The sequence below is a fragment of the Haliotis rubra genome, unplaced genomic scaffold (genome assembly GCF_003918875.1).
Source record: "Haliotis rubra isolate DU_JTF1 unplaced genomic scaffold, ASM391887v1 Scf472, whole genome shotgun sequence".
Lineage (NCBI taxonomy): Eukaryota > Metazoa > Mollusca > Gastropoda > Lepetellida > Haliotidae > Haliotis > Haliotis rubra.
Genome location: NW_025767160.1, coordinates 144,700 through 157,705, shown reverse-complemented (window position 1 = coordinate 157,705; position 13,006 = coordinate 144,700). Strand labels below are relative to the sequence as shown.

The following is a 13,006-nucleotide window of genomic DNA, read 5'->3' as shown; positions in this document are numbered from 1 at the left end:
TAGCCGTGAGGGCATCTGCAAATGAACCAGCCGTTACACTTGAGTGAACACCCACCCGCTCTGACTGGGTTCGGTATCCCGGCTGCTTCGTTTCTTGGGAAGTAAACCGAAGTACACAATATTGCACTTTTGATTTGCGATTGTACGCTTATAATTTTGTTTATATGTTTTTTCATAACCAGCAATGTATATTATATGTCATGAATAAGTGATAATTGTGTTTTAATTATGTTTGATTTTTTGGTTGCATGTGACCTTTAAGTAATTGGTTTATTTAATAAAGGGGCCACAGGCCCATTATACAGTTACATGAGTCATATCATGAAAGTGGAAAATCTGGAGCGCCATAGCACTGTACAAGATACATCAATAAACATACACTTAATGGGTTGTAATAGTTTTGTTAAGGTAATTGTTACGTTGTTTGAATGCAAGGAACAAAAACTTCGCTGAACGATTTAAAGTACCTGAATCGTGTAATGTGCAAAGTAATACCAGTTTATCATAAGAAGGATGAGTACAATAGAACTCAGGCAAAATTGTATGTCTGAGATTAGAGTAAAAAGGACATTCCAAACACATGTGATATTCTGTCTCAATTACAGGTATAACACAAAATGGACATAATCTAGAATTTCTTGTCAGACCAGATTTTCTTCCAGACGCTATCATTAACTGGTGGCCTGAACAGCGAAATATACTAAGAGCCTTACGATAAGCTGGTACATCCAGACAAGTTAAATACACCTCTCTCTCAAAAGAAAGTTTAATGTCACAATATAAATTCAGTTTAGGATAGGAATGAATACGTGTAAACCAAGTTTGTGTATCTATATCAATACATCTTTTTCTAAAGATTCCTATAAAAGATGAAAGGTCTAAGTCTAGTTGGTTTTTCCATACATATCCAAAACCATACTTGTCTAATAGCTGTTTTACTTGTAACGCCAAACAAGGTATTCCAATTTCTGCTAGTCTATATTGATAAAGATAAGCATTTGATAAGATTATATTGTCATTCTGTTGAATCAACCGTACCCGTACTTTCACTGAATAACGACCTAATTCACCACGAGCTAAAATATTTGGAACTCTTCTTGGAAGATGCAATATTTCCTTTAAGAATTTATCATGTACATTAAGAATATCTTGAGAAGGATGGAACCCCCAAATTTCCGTAGCATACATCAATATAGGTAATATCTTAACATCGAAAAGTTTTAATAGCACATCTAATGGCAAATTAGTAAACATATTGATTCCACTTTTTAAAGAAAACAAAGTTTTCAAAGCTTGCTGCGACAAAATCTTTTAAGGTTACAAACTAGCTTCCAGATGATGACAAATGAATACCAAGATATTTATAAGTGGGTACAATGTCAAGAGGTGAACCATCTAAACTGAAACGTTCATATTTACGAAGTCGCCCGGCCTTCCTGAACACAATTATCTTACTTTTGTCAGTGTTTATTTTAAGTTTCCATCTATTACAATATAAAAATAGTTTATCAGGATGTTTCTGTAACCCGTTGACAGTCATATCGAATAGAGCGATATCATCCGCAAAAAGCAAAATAAACAACTCTATGACACCTAAGTTGACACATGGCTGACCATCTGAACCCATGAAATCGACAATATCGTTAATCAAAAAAAGAAAACAGAAAGGGAGACAACTGGCAGCCTTGGCGAACACCTGATGAACACTCAAATAATGGAGTATACCCATAATTAAGAGAAATACAAGCTTTGACATCTTCATACATATTCTTTAGAATCCTAAATATTCTACCTTTAACGTTCCCTGTCAAAGTTTGAACAAGAGACTATCTCGACACACCGAGTCGAATGCTGACTTTAAGTCTATAAATGCACAGTAAAAACGGGATTTGTGTAATAAAAAATATTTTTCAATCAAGACATTTATAGTATATAAGTTATCACTTGTACGAAAACCCTTCCGAAATCCAGCTTGTTCAGGTGATAGGAACTGTTCTTCCGATGCCCAATCATTTAACCTTCTACACAATATTTTGGAAAAAATCTTACCAGAAACCTCTAATAGAGATATAGGTCTGTAGTTAGTAGGATCCGCTGCACTACCCTTTTTGTAAACTGGAATAATTACTCCCAAAGTCCATTCTTTCGGGTAAAAACCAGTTGACAGGATCAAATTAAATAAAGTATCGGCATTCCAGAGTATCCTGGAGATTTGCCACACTGCATATCATAAATTGCATAACATATTTCCTGTAGCGTAATATCACTGTCTAGGTTATTGTATACATTAATCGTTTCATGTATGATGATATTTCATTTATATTGTCAGCACTGTGATTTAGATAACACAACTTTAACTTAACTCAGAGAATATACAAACGTGTCTATATTTCCCTGATAAACCCATACCCTATCAAAGTGCCTACGATCAGGGATAATCTACAACAGGGATAGGTCACTCGCTTGCTTTCTTTACCATTTGTACTAATTAGCGTGTGCCTCGTCATGCTCCAACGCGCACAGTGACTTGATTCGTTCCCTGCGCGTTTGGAAGAAAGTAAGCGTTTGGATGAAATGAGTGAAAGGAATGACTTGGAAGAAGATCGGTAAGATTGGTGTGGGGGGAGAGAGACGAAAACAGATTCCTATGAAAGTGGTCTTAATGGATGGAAGTGTGTCTGATAACTGGAGTGATGTGTTAGAGAAATGGAAGACTGATTACTGTGAAGTGCTGAATGGTGACGTTGAAGGGGAGAGCATGCCTGGTGACGTACATGTGTTGTTTGACGCTAACGTTACTCTTTTTGAGATAACTGCAGCTCTGGATAGAAGCCACGTTGGTAAGGCTTCGGGTGTTGATGGCATTCCCGTTGAATGTCTTAAATCAAAAAGCATTGTCACTGCTATGCATTATATTTTCAATGTTTGTTTTAATACAGGGACCATCCCTGCAATTTGGTCTAAGGGCATCATTAACCCCATACCCAAGTGTTCCACTCTAGATCCTATGGATCCTATGTCATATAGAGGATTAACTATAACCAATACCATGTATAAACTATATTGTAATGTTTTAAATAAGCTATTGCAGCCATGGGCTGATGCAAATGGTGTTATTAACGATATGCAAAACGGGTTTCGTAAACAGAGATGTACTACAGATCATATTCATTCTATTTGTTCCATCATCAAAACAAGAAAATGTACTAAAAAGGAAACTTTTGCTGTTTTTATAGATTTAAGAAGGCGTATGATTGTATTAATAAGGTGTGCTATGGGACAAAGTGAGAAATATTGGTGTAAATGGTAAAATGTTTTTAGCTCTTCAATCTTTGTATACGAATGTAAAATGTAGTGTTTGTATTAATGGTATTTTAACCCCGTGGTTTGGTGTAAATCGGGGCCTGAAGCAAGGTTGTTTAGTTTCTCCAATTCTGTTTAACTTTTTTATTAATGATCTACTTGATAAACTTGGAGAAGTGGGGATTGGTATTCATGTCAAGGACACAGTGATTGCAGCTTTAGCGTATGCTGATGATTTAGTTTTACTTGCAGATTCTACAGATGATCTGAACAGTCTATTAGAGGTTTTAAATGCCTGGTGTATAGATAATGGCATTTGTATAAATAATGAAAAATCTAAAATTGTACATTTTAGGAACGCAAGTGTCAACAGAACGTGTGCTGTTTTTAATGTTGGGAGTTCCTTTTTAGATGTTGTGGATTGTTGTAATAATTTGGGCCTATTGCTCGCTGAACATTTAGATTATTACGCTATGGCGAAGGCAGCGGCTAAGTCTGCTAGTAGAGCATTAGGACTTCTTATTTGCAAATATAAGGCAGTCGGAGGTATGCAGTACTCTACTTATACAAAACTGTACGATACGATGGTCTGGTCGGTTCTGAGTTATGGGGCTTCCATTTGGGGTCAGGGAGATATTTCATGTGTAAATGCCGTCCACCATCGTGCTTTGAGGTTTTTGTTAGGGGTGGGTAAATAAGCTCCAAATGTTGCGGTTAATGGAAACATGCGCTGGATTCCTCCGTTTGTCAGACAGTGGGTATGTATTATTAGGCAATACTGCCGCTTTAACAAAATGCAATGTAGATTAAATAAATATGTTTTTATATGGTCGGATGAGTGCGCGGGTGGACATGAAAAATTAGAACTACCGTGTGAAAGCCAAACTGAAAGAATGGGGCCTGAACATGGAAGAGGGTGTGAGTGTGAAGAATGTATGTGAGCGGGTACAGATTACTTGTATGGGAAAGTATATGTCTGAGTGGTATGAAGCATTGTATAAACAAGAAGGCAGAGTGGGTAGCAATAAGTTGCGGACGTATAGAATGTTTAAAAATGTGTATGGTTGCGAAAGCTATGTAAGTATGCAAATGCCGCGCTCCTATCGATCTGCCCTTTCCAAGTTTAGATCCGGTATTGCACCTCTAAAGTTGGAAACAGGCAGATATTCAAATATGAATGTAAATGAAAGGGTGTGTTTTCAATGTAGTGATAAGATTGAGGATGACCGTCATGTACTGTTGGAATGTCCGCTGTGCGATGATCTACGTGAAAGTTTATATGGCCATATGTGTTTCAGCTGTCCCAACTTCCTAGATTTATGTGATAATGAAAAAATGATTTTACTATTTAAAGAACATGTTTATTTTACAGCCAAAACCTGCTTTTATATACTTCAAAGAAGAAAACATCTTTTATACGGCTAATTTCATATTGTTACTTTTATCACATATGTCACTTCTATGTAATAGTCTCTCATAACCCTTAAAGGGTGGCTCATTTTTGTACATGTATATGTCTGTATATATCTGTACTTTTACATGAGGTGAGACTTAAATAAAATATCTGTCTGTCTGTCTGTCTGCCTGCGCAACTTCGGCTGCGTTTAACAGTACTTCAGCCAGTTTATTGTATCAGTCGGAATTTTACAATGAATAAATGAATTAATTAAGAGCAAGAGTTATATGTGAATGAATGAAAGAAATAAAGAAAGAAAAACAACAAAACAAACAAATACATATGTGAATGAATCCCTCCCCAAACATGTTAAAGAACGCAAAACTATCGCTGGAACACATGTGTTAACATCACCTGTCCTTTTTAAAAAAAATCTACTTTGAGACATTTTTTTTCATTAATAATGAATTCAGATATCTTATTGCATGTGTGGAATGGCATGGATATTGACAGAATATTAAGTGACACTGTCACACACCCCTCAAAACAGAAAGTTTAGAACTATCACAAAGCGTTGTAAACACCTTTCCAGTTTTGTCAAATACTAAGATCAACAAGAAAGAAAGCAGTTTTAAAACTAGCATCACAAGCATCAATGGCGGATCAGAACAGATCGAGGATATGTCATATTTTTTACACACCTCAAATACACCCTAACAAAAAAAATTATATTATAAAACTATCACTATTACTTGCAAACACCTTTCACCTGATAGTATATTCCCCTCATAAAAATTAAAGGTGTATGTGAAAGATGTTTTAGAACAATAACTAGAAACACTCAAACAACGCCCTGTAGTATTTTAATGGCAGATCGGCGATATGTCATATTTTTCACACACCTCAAATACACCCTAACAATTTTTTTAAATTACAAAACTATCACTATTACTTGCAAACACCTTTGACCTGATGGTATATTCCCCTCATTAAAAATAAAGGTGTATGTGAAAGATGTTTTAGAACAATAACTAGAAACACTCAAACAAAAATATATATGTATTTTGCACAAATGTGAACCTCCACATGTATTATGGAGCGGCATTAATATAAGCCATTTAGGCTTGTTTGCCAATCCTTTTCTTTCTTCTTGAATAGAACAAAATATGTTTAAACCACATCAGCTGTCCTTTTAAAAAAAAATCTACTTTGAGACATTTTTTACATTAGTAATTGATTCAGATATCTTATTGCATGAGTGGAATGGCATGGACATTGAAAGAATGTTAACTGACACTGTCACACACCCCTCAAAAACAGAAAGTTTAGAACTATCACAAAGCGTTGTAAACACCTTTCCAGTTTTGTCAAATACTAAGATCAACAAGAAAGAAAGAAGTTTTAGAACTATAACACTCAAGCATCACAAGCATCAATGGCGGCGGATCAGAACAGATCGGCGATGTGTCATATTTTTCACACACCTCGAATACACCCTAACATTTGATTTAACTATAAAACTATCAGTATTACTCGCAATCACCTTTCACCTGATGGTATATTCCCCTCATAAAAATTAAAGGTACCGAGAATTGAAGCCAGTGAGCTGCAACATGGCGACTTGAAACTTTACTACAAATCTACTGTACTAATACTGACACTAATAACAATTATTTGACTTAAAATGAAGTGACAGAATAGGTAACTTATCTTCTACAGTTGTCACAACACTCAGCGAATGTAATCAGCTGTTGAAAATAAACCGGGCTCAATCTTAAAAACTACGCCGCCGCCATATTGGCTACACTGGTCACGTGACGAGCCGAGGCTTTTCGAGGAGTGACCACTCCACGTTATATGGTTATATACGTACTCGTCTCCATTCCGAATTCGTACCCAAAACGAACTCGTACCCAAATAAACAATAATTCTTTATTCCTTTATTAAAGATGTATTCAAATTTAAGCACATAATTTAGACAGATAAATAAATAACACATATACAAACGTGTAAAATCACATCAGATAATTATCAAATATTGATAACAAAGCACATTCGTTGGTTTCACATTACTTTTCAACTCGCTGTGCGCATGCGCAGAGCGTGTGAAAACTATCCACTGTCATGCTTCCGGTTTGGTCGTATGTTTATCGATAGTGTAAATGCACGCTAAATAAAAGTTATTATGAAAATTATTTACGTTGTGACAACTGTTCATTGCTTGTCAATGTTACAGTTCACCTCGCGTTCAGTTATGACATCATTTTAGTCATCATCACACAAAGTATCACACACTGCACCTGGAGTGTCACATGAAGATAACTGTAAGTCTTGATTACAAGTCAACAGAGAGGAAAAATGTTTGACCCAGTCACATGGGTCAATATTAACATTTATAACAGGTGTTTCCCTAGGGGTGTTTACGCAATCGATAAAAATACGACCAAACCGGAAGCATGACAGTGGATAGTTTTCACACGCTCTTCGCATGCGCACAGCGAGTTGAAAAGTAATGTGAAACCAACGAATTTGAGCTGGTGATTTTTCAATAATTTCAAAGAGATATCAAAATACTTTCGGCACAGGTACTACAAATATGTACCCCAGGTACGTTTCTGTATACAGACATGTACCTTAAACGAAGACAAACTACAGAAACGTACCCGGTACCCTAAACGACGGACGAGTCCATATTCCGCAACCAAAAAACCAAAACCGTATGTAGTTGTTCCCGTTCAGCTGATTGCGAGTGGTGTACGTTGTGCACCGTGACATATTTGTTACTGTGTATGCTCTTATATAACGATATCAAATGCATCTAATACAACAGTATGACCGTTCCGATGGAGAAAACTCCACAATGCAGAATGGAATCGTCAAAGGGTACGTTTCTGTATTCTGATTTTGGCTAGGGTACATTTCTGTATACAGAAAAATGCGTTGTTCACAACTACTTCATATAAGAAATAGTTCTGATTGCAATAGTCACATTTTCTTTCCGTAAACTCAAAATTTCAAAACATTCGGACAACACGAGTGTTGCAGTTACCCAGAGGGCGCTCTCGCCAGCTAGTCGTCATGTTCTGAAGCGTCTGGTTGTCAACCTCAAGCCGACTCTATCCTGGGACTGTAACAATCTCCTATTTTGTCCTTTTGATGTTTCATTTAGTAAACTGACATGATGTGTGGTCGCATGGCTGTGGTCTGGGTGGAGCTCTTAGTTATGTGTATGTATTAAACCTGATTTAATGTAAATAATCCACGTGACAGTGCAAGTGCCAATGAAGAGACGTAGACCAGGTGATGACAGTTGACTTGAGAATTTCCTTTCTTATTGGTGCTTGCAAACATTTTAGAGATCGAGAAGCCCCCTCCCTCTGCGAGCCTCATCGGAAGTACCTCAGGATGTCGTTGAATGCTTGGGATTCTCGTCGTTCACAACGTCAGCCCCAACATGGGTCCCTAAGCGGAAGTACAGATTTCTATCCTTCCTCCCCCCTGCCACTGTGGGCGGCGTCTCGGACAGAATAAGGGACGAATGGATGTGAATGAGCTCAGACAGTAGACGACTCGGACCAAACGACTCACCGCTGCTTCCCGGCTGTGTGGTCTGAGGTCTGATGGGCGTGCTGGCACTGCAACCCATGTGTGTTCCGATATGACAGTACCACGACCGAAGATGGATACCAGCCTCCAGACGGTACAGCGGGAACCGCCTTCAGTTTCAGTCAAGGTTCATCCAGCGTTAGTCCTTCTTCACGTCCTTATCGACTTCCATAAGACACCAATGCAGCAGATAACGTTCTGTGTTTGACGTGAAGACAGCTCTGTCTGAAATGTCCCAATACCGGTTAAAGTTATTTTGATAGCACATGTTAAACGTAGAAAGCATATAATCTAAATACGATATTTCGTTCTGTCACAATTAATCACAATTCGCTGTACGAATACCTACTGGAAGACACAGTTTATTTGCAATTCCTGGAATTCAGAAGTCAGCACATGGCCTCATTCACGGTATTCAACTAGGACTTATACAGACATTCGTGCGTGACTTGATCACTGGGAAATATACGTGTTACATCATGCTTGGTCACACCTATTGTTTTGATTGTTCCTGAGCGGAACCTTGCAAACGGCGTCATTTGAGATCGAAAGAGAACCATTGTTTGGAACTTACATAACCAAGTATTATTGGGTGTTATCTTCCGATTATCACCTTTCAAATCTCATTCCCACATTTAAAATGCATCATTCGTCGTCCATGATATTCAATGGTGGAGTTGAAGTATCTGTCTAATAATCAGGATGAGGTTGGTTTGATGTTTGGGAGATTATTTTGACAATATTAATTTTGCTGTTGTGTATCTTGATACAACGGCCCGTGACGATCCGGTTAGAATTGGTCTTCAGCAACCCATGCTTGAAGTAATAACGGGATCGGATGGTCAGGGGTTTGACTTGGATGACACATGTCATTGAATCCCATCTGCGTAGACTGATGCTCATGCTGCTGATCACAGGATTGTCTGTTCCAGACTCGATTATTTACAGACCGCCGCAATTTAGTAACAAACCTTGATACAACGTAAGGCCGAATGTTCCTACCAATGGTTTGGGGTCCCCGCCATGGTATGTCTGGAACATTGCTAATGGCAACATAATCCTTACATCATATGAGTTAACACCAACATTGTTATCGTCTGGCACCATTGTACTTACCGACTGTGTCTTGCAAGGCTGGTCATGTACGATGCTGTGGTGATGACGTTCCTGTCCGCTCGCTCTCGTCAGTTGGTATACCTCGTACAACGTTCCTCTTCCATTAACATCTTCAGCAAGTAAAGTGATCTTGTCTACACCCAGTGCACGCAGATCAACATTTTACAGCATTTGTAGCCAGTCGTAAAAGGTGCTTCCGTCCGTGTCTTAGATGGCTGACGTTATGAAGAGTCGCTGCATGCTATTTCTCATGCCGTTCATCGCCATGGCAACGTGCTGGTCATTACTTAGTTGTGCTTGAGAACAATTAGCAGACTCCTGGGTCCATCATCTGTCAATAACCTTGCAACTGGATCATTGTCGCTAACGACCTAATGACACGGGGATAATTTCTGCCCACAAACACGTCTATTGTCTATTTCTTTCATGCGTCAAAGATTAGCATGCAATCCGTGCATTTCTACTGACGGTACAAGGGTCCCTTCCTTTAGTTTCCTTCCGTCACCCCCTGTGTCCTTGTTTTTATGATAATTCTACAAAGGAAACATTTACACAACTACATATGCACCCCACCAGAGACCATATAATATGGTCTCTGACCCCACTCAGTTTGTTCCTAAACTAATCCAACAAAGGACACATTAGACAGATGTCCCATCATCCCACTATTTGTACGTGTTTTTATACATATCCAACAAAGGACACATTAGACAGATGTCCCATCATCCCACTATTTGTACGTGTTTTTATACTAATCCAACAAAGGACACATTAGACAGATGTCCCATCATCCCACTATTTGTACGTGTTTTTATACTAGTCGAACAAAGGACACATTAGACAGATGTCCCATCATCCCACTATTTGTACGTGTTTCTAAACTAATCCAACAAAGGACACATTAGACAGATGTCCCATCATCCCACTATTTGTACGTGTTTTTATACTAGTCGAACAAAGGACACATTAGACAGATGTCCCATCATCCCACTATTTGTAAGTGTTTTTATACTAGTAATGTTTTTATACTCTAACAAAGGACACATTAGACAGATGTCCCATCATCCCACTATTTGTACGTGCAAAGGACACGATTAGACAGTTTTATACTAGTCGAACAAAGGACACATTAGACAGATGTCCCATCATCCCACAATTTGTAATGCGTGTTTCTAAACTAATCCAACAAAGGACACATTAGACAGATGTCCCATCATCCCACTATTTGTAATGCAAAGGGACACATTTTTATACTAGTTGAACAAAGGACACATTAGACAGATGTCCCATCATCCCACTATTTGTAATGCGTTTTTATACTAATCCAACAAAGGACACATTAGACAGATGTCCCATCATCCCACTATTTGTAATGTGTTTTTATACTAGCTCCAACAAAGGACACATTAGACAGATGTCCCATCATCCCACTATTTGTACGTGTTTTTATACTAGTCGAACAAAGGACACATTAGACAGATGTCCCATCATCCCACTATTTGTACGTGTTTTTATACTAGTTGAACAAAGGACACATTAGACAGATGTCCCATCATCCCACTATTTGTACGTGTTTTTATACTAGTCGAACAAAGGACACATTAGACAGATGTCCCATCATCCCACTATTTGTAAGTGTTTTTATACTAGTTGAACAAAGGACACATTAGACAGATGTCCCATCATCCCACTATTTGTAATGCAGGTTTATACTAGTCGAACAAAGGACACATTAAGCAGATGTCCCATAATGCCTCTATTTGTACGTGTTTTTATACTAGTACTATACTAGTTCTATGTACTTGTTTTAGACAGGTGTCCCTTTATATCTCTCTATGTACTTGTTTTAGACAGGTGTCCCTTTATATCTCTCTATGTACTTGTTTTAGACAGGTGTTCCTTTATATCGCTCTATGTACTTGTTTTAGACAGGTGTCCCTTTATATCGCTCTATATTACTCATATTACATGAAGTGTACCAGTATGATAATGCATTCATAACCTTCCCTTATAGCAAGTGATTTGGGTTTAACACCACAAAGAACAGTGTCAGTCACTATGTCACTAAATCATTATGTCTATATTTATGAACCCGTGAAGATCTGGGTTAGAATTGATCTTTATAAGCCATGCTTGTCATAAGAGGCGACTAAAAGGATCAGGTGGTCAGACTCGCTGACTTGGTTGACGCATGTCATCGGTTCCCAAATGCGTAGACCAATGCTCATGTTGTTGATCACTGGATTGTCTGGTCAGACTTGATTATTTACAGACCGCCGCCATATAGCTGGAACATTGCTGAGTGCGCGTAAAACTACACTCACTCTCTCACTATACTTATGAAATGATGCAAAGATATAAAACAGTAACTGCACTATAATAGATATCACAGTTTATTTGTAAACATACATATGTACATGGTTCACCCTGGCTGTCAGTATTCCAGGTGACTGCAGCTGTTGCTGTGGGAATCTGTCTGTTTCTATGTTCTGGGCTGAGCATCAGTTGTAGGGAAAGAGTCGAGTAGGTAGAGGCCACACTTTGTCTGCAAGGAGAAGGGCTAATTTAAGACAACAACTGAGATAAGATTGCTCCCATATCTGTTATTTAAATGTGTTTGACACCTAATCTATTTAGATTATAGCATGTCGGCTTCATGTGGGAGGAAGACTCCCAAATGGCTGGGCTTGTCATCCTAGGGATAGCTGATATATGGTGTACTATTACTGAGTGTTCAGAGGTGTGCTACTACCAGCTGCCAGCAGGTTTCAACTGGATCTGTGTGTGTAAGCACAAGCTTACTGCAAATGTTTATGAATTATGCAGACTAGCAATATACTGTACGATGATTGATAGTGATTAATCAGTGATTCATCAGACTATTTAACATGCCTGAAATCTGAATGAGTGATGAATACTTACAGGTACATTATGCGTCTGGATACATATCACTAATATATAGGAGCCATATGTTTTGTTTCAAAAATTACAATAAGATTCAAAACTAGATTACAACTTTCAGTTTCAAAGATCTAAAATCTTCACAACATGACCCGTCATTTTGTTCAATTGTTTTGCTTAAATCTTATGACCTGCCTGCTAATAATCACAATATCTTCACAAAAACATGGCACTTGTGTGATACCTCCTTGCTGAAAGGGTCAACTCACCACTGTCCAGTGCTGTGTCGAAGGGCTTGGTGTAGGTGTTGATGTACTCACGGGTAGCATCATACAGTTGTCGTCCTCCTCCAGGAGGTAGTGGATTGCAGCTGCAGCCAGACACCATTCATAAATATTATTTATTATTATTATAGGATATTTATATAGCGCACATATCAACACAACTAGTACATGTTCCCTTTATCAAAGGATATCTTTTTTTTCTGGCATTGTTTTAACCAACTCAACTCCCTGGGGAATATTCAACTGATGCAGCCTGTTTGGCGCAACGAGTAATCACACAGTCACATGGAGACAACAACATTCTGTAACACTTAGAACAGCCTCCAACAACAACCTGGAATATAAAACCACTGAAACATCAGACGAGAAGTAATGAATGACTTGATTAAGGACAGCAATG

The 13,006-nt window shown here is 38.2% G+C and overlaps 1 long non-coding RNA gene across 1 annotated transcript; it reads right to left on the bottom strand.

The window, feature by feature from the left end:
* Positions 1–11,798: 11,798 nt before the first annotated feature.
* LOC124290743 lies at positions 11,799–12,645 on the bottom strand. Its single transcript, XR_006902022.1, has 2 exons — positions 12,592–12,645; positions 11,799–11,966 (listed from the first exon to the last, which is right to left on the bottom strand). It is a non-coding gene; the product is annotated as an uncharacterized LOC124290743 (long non-coding RNA).
* Between the last annotated feature and the right edge of the window lie 361 nt (positions 12,646–13,006).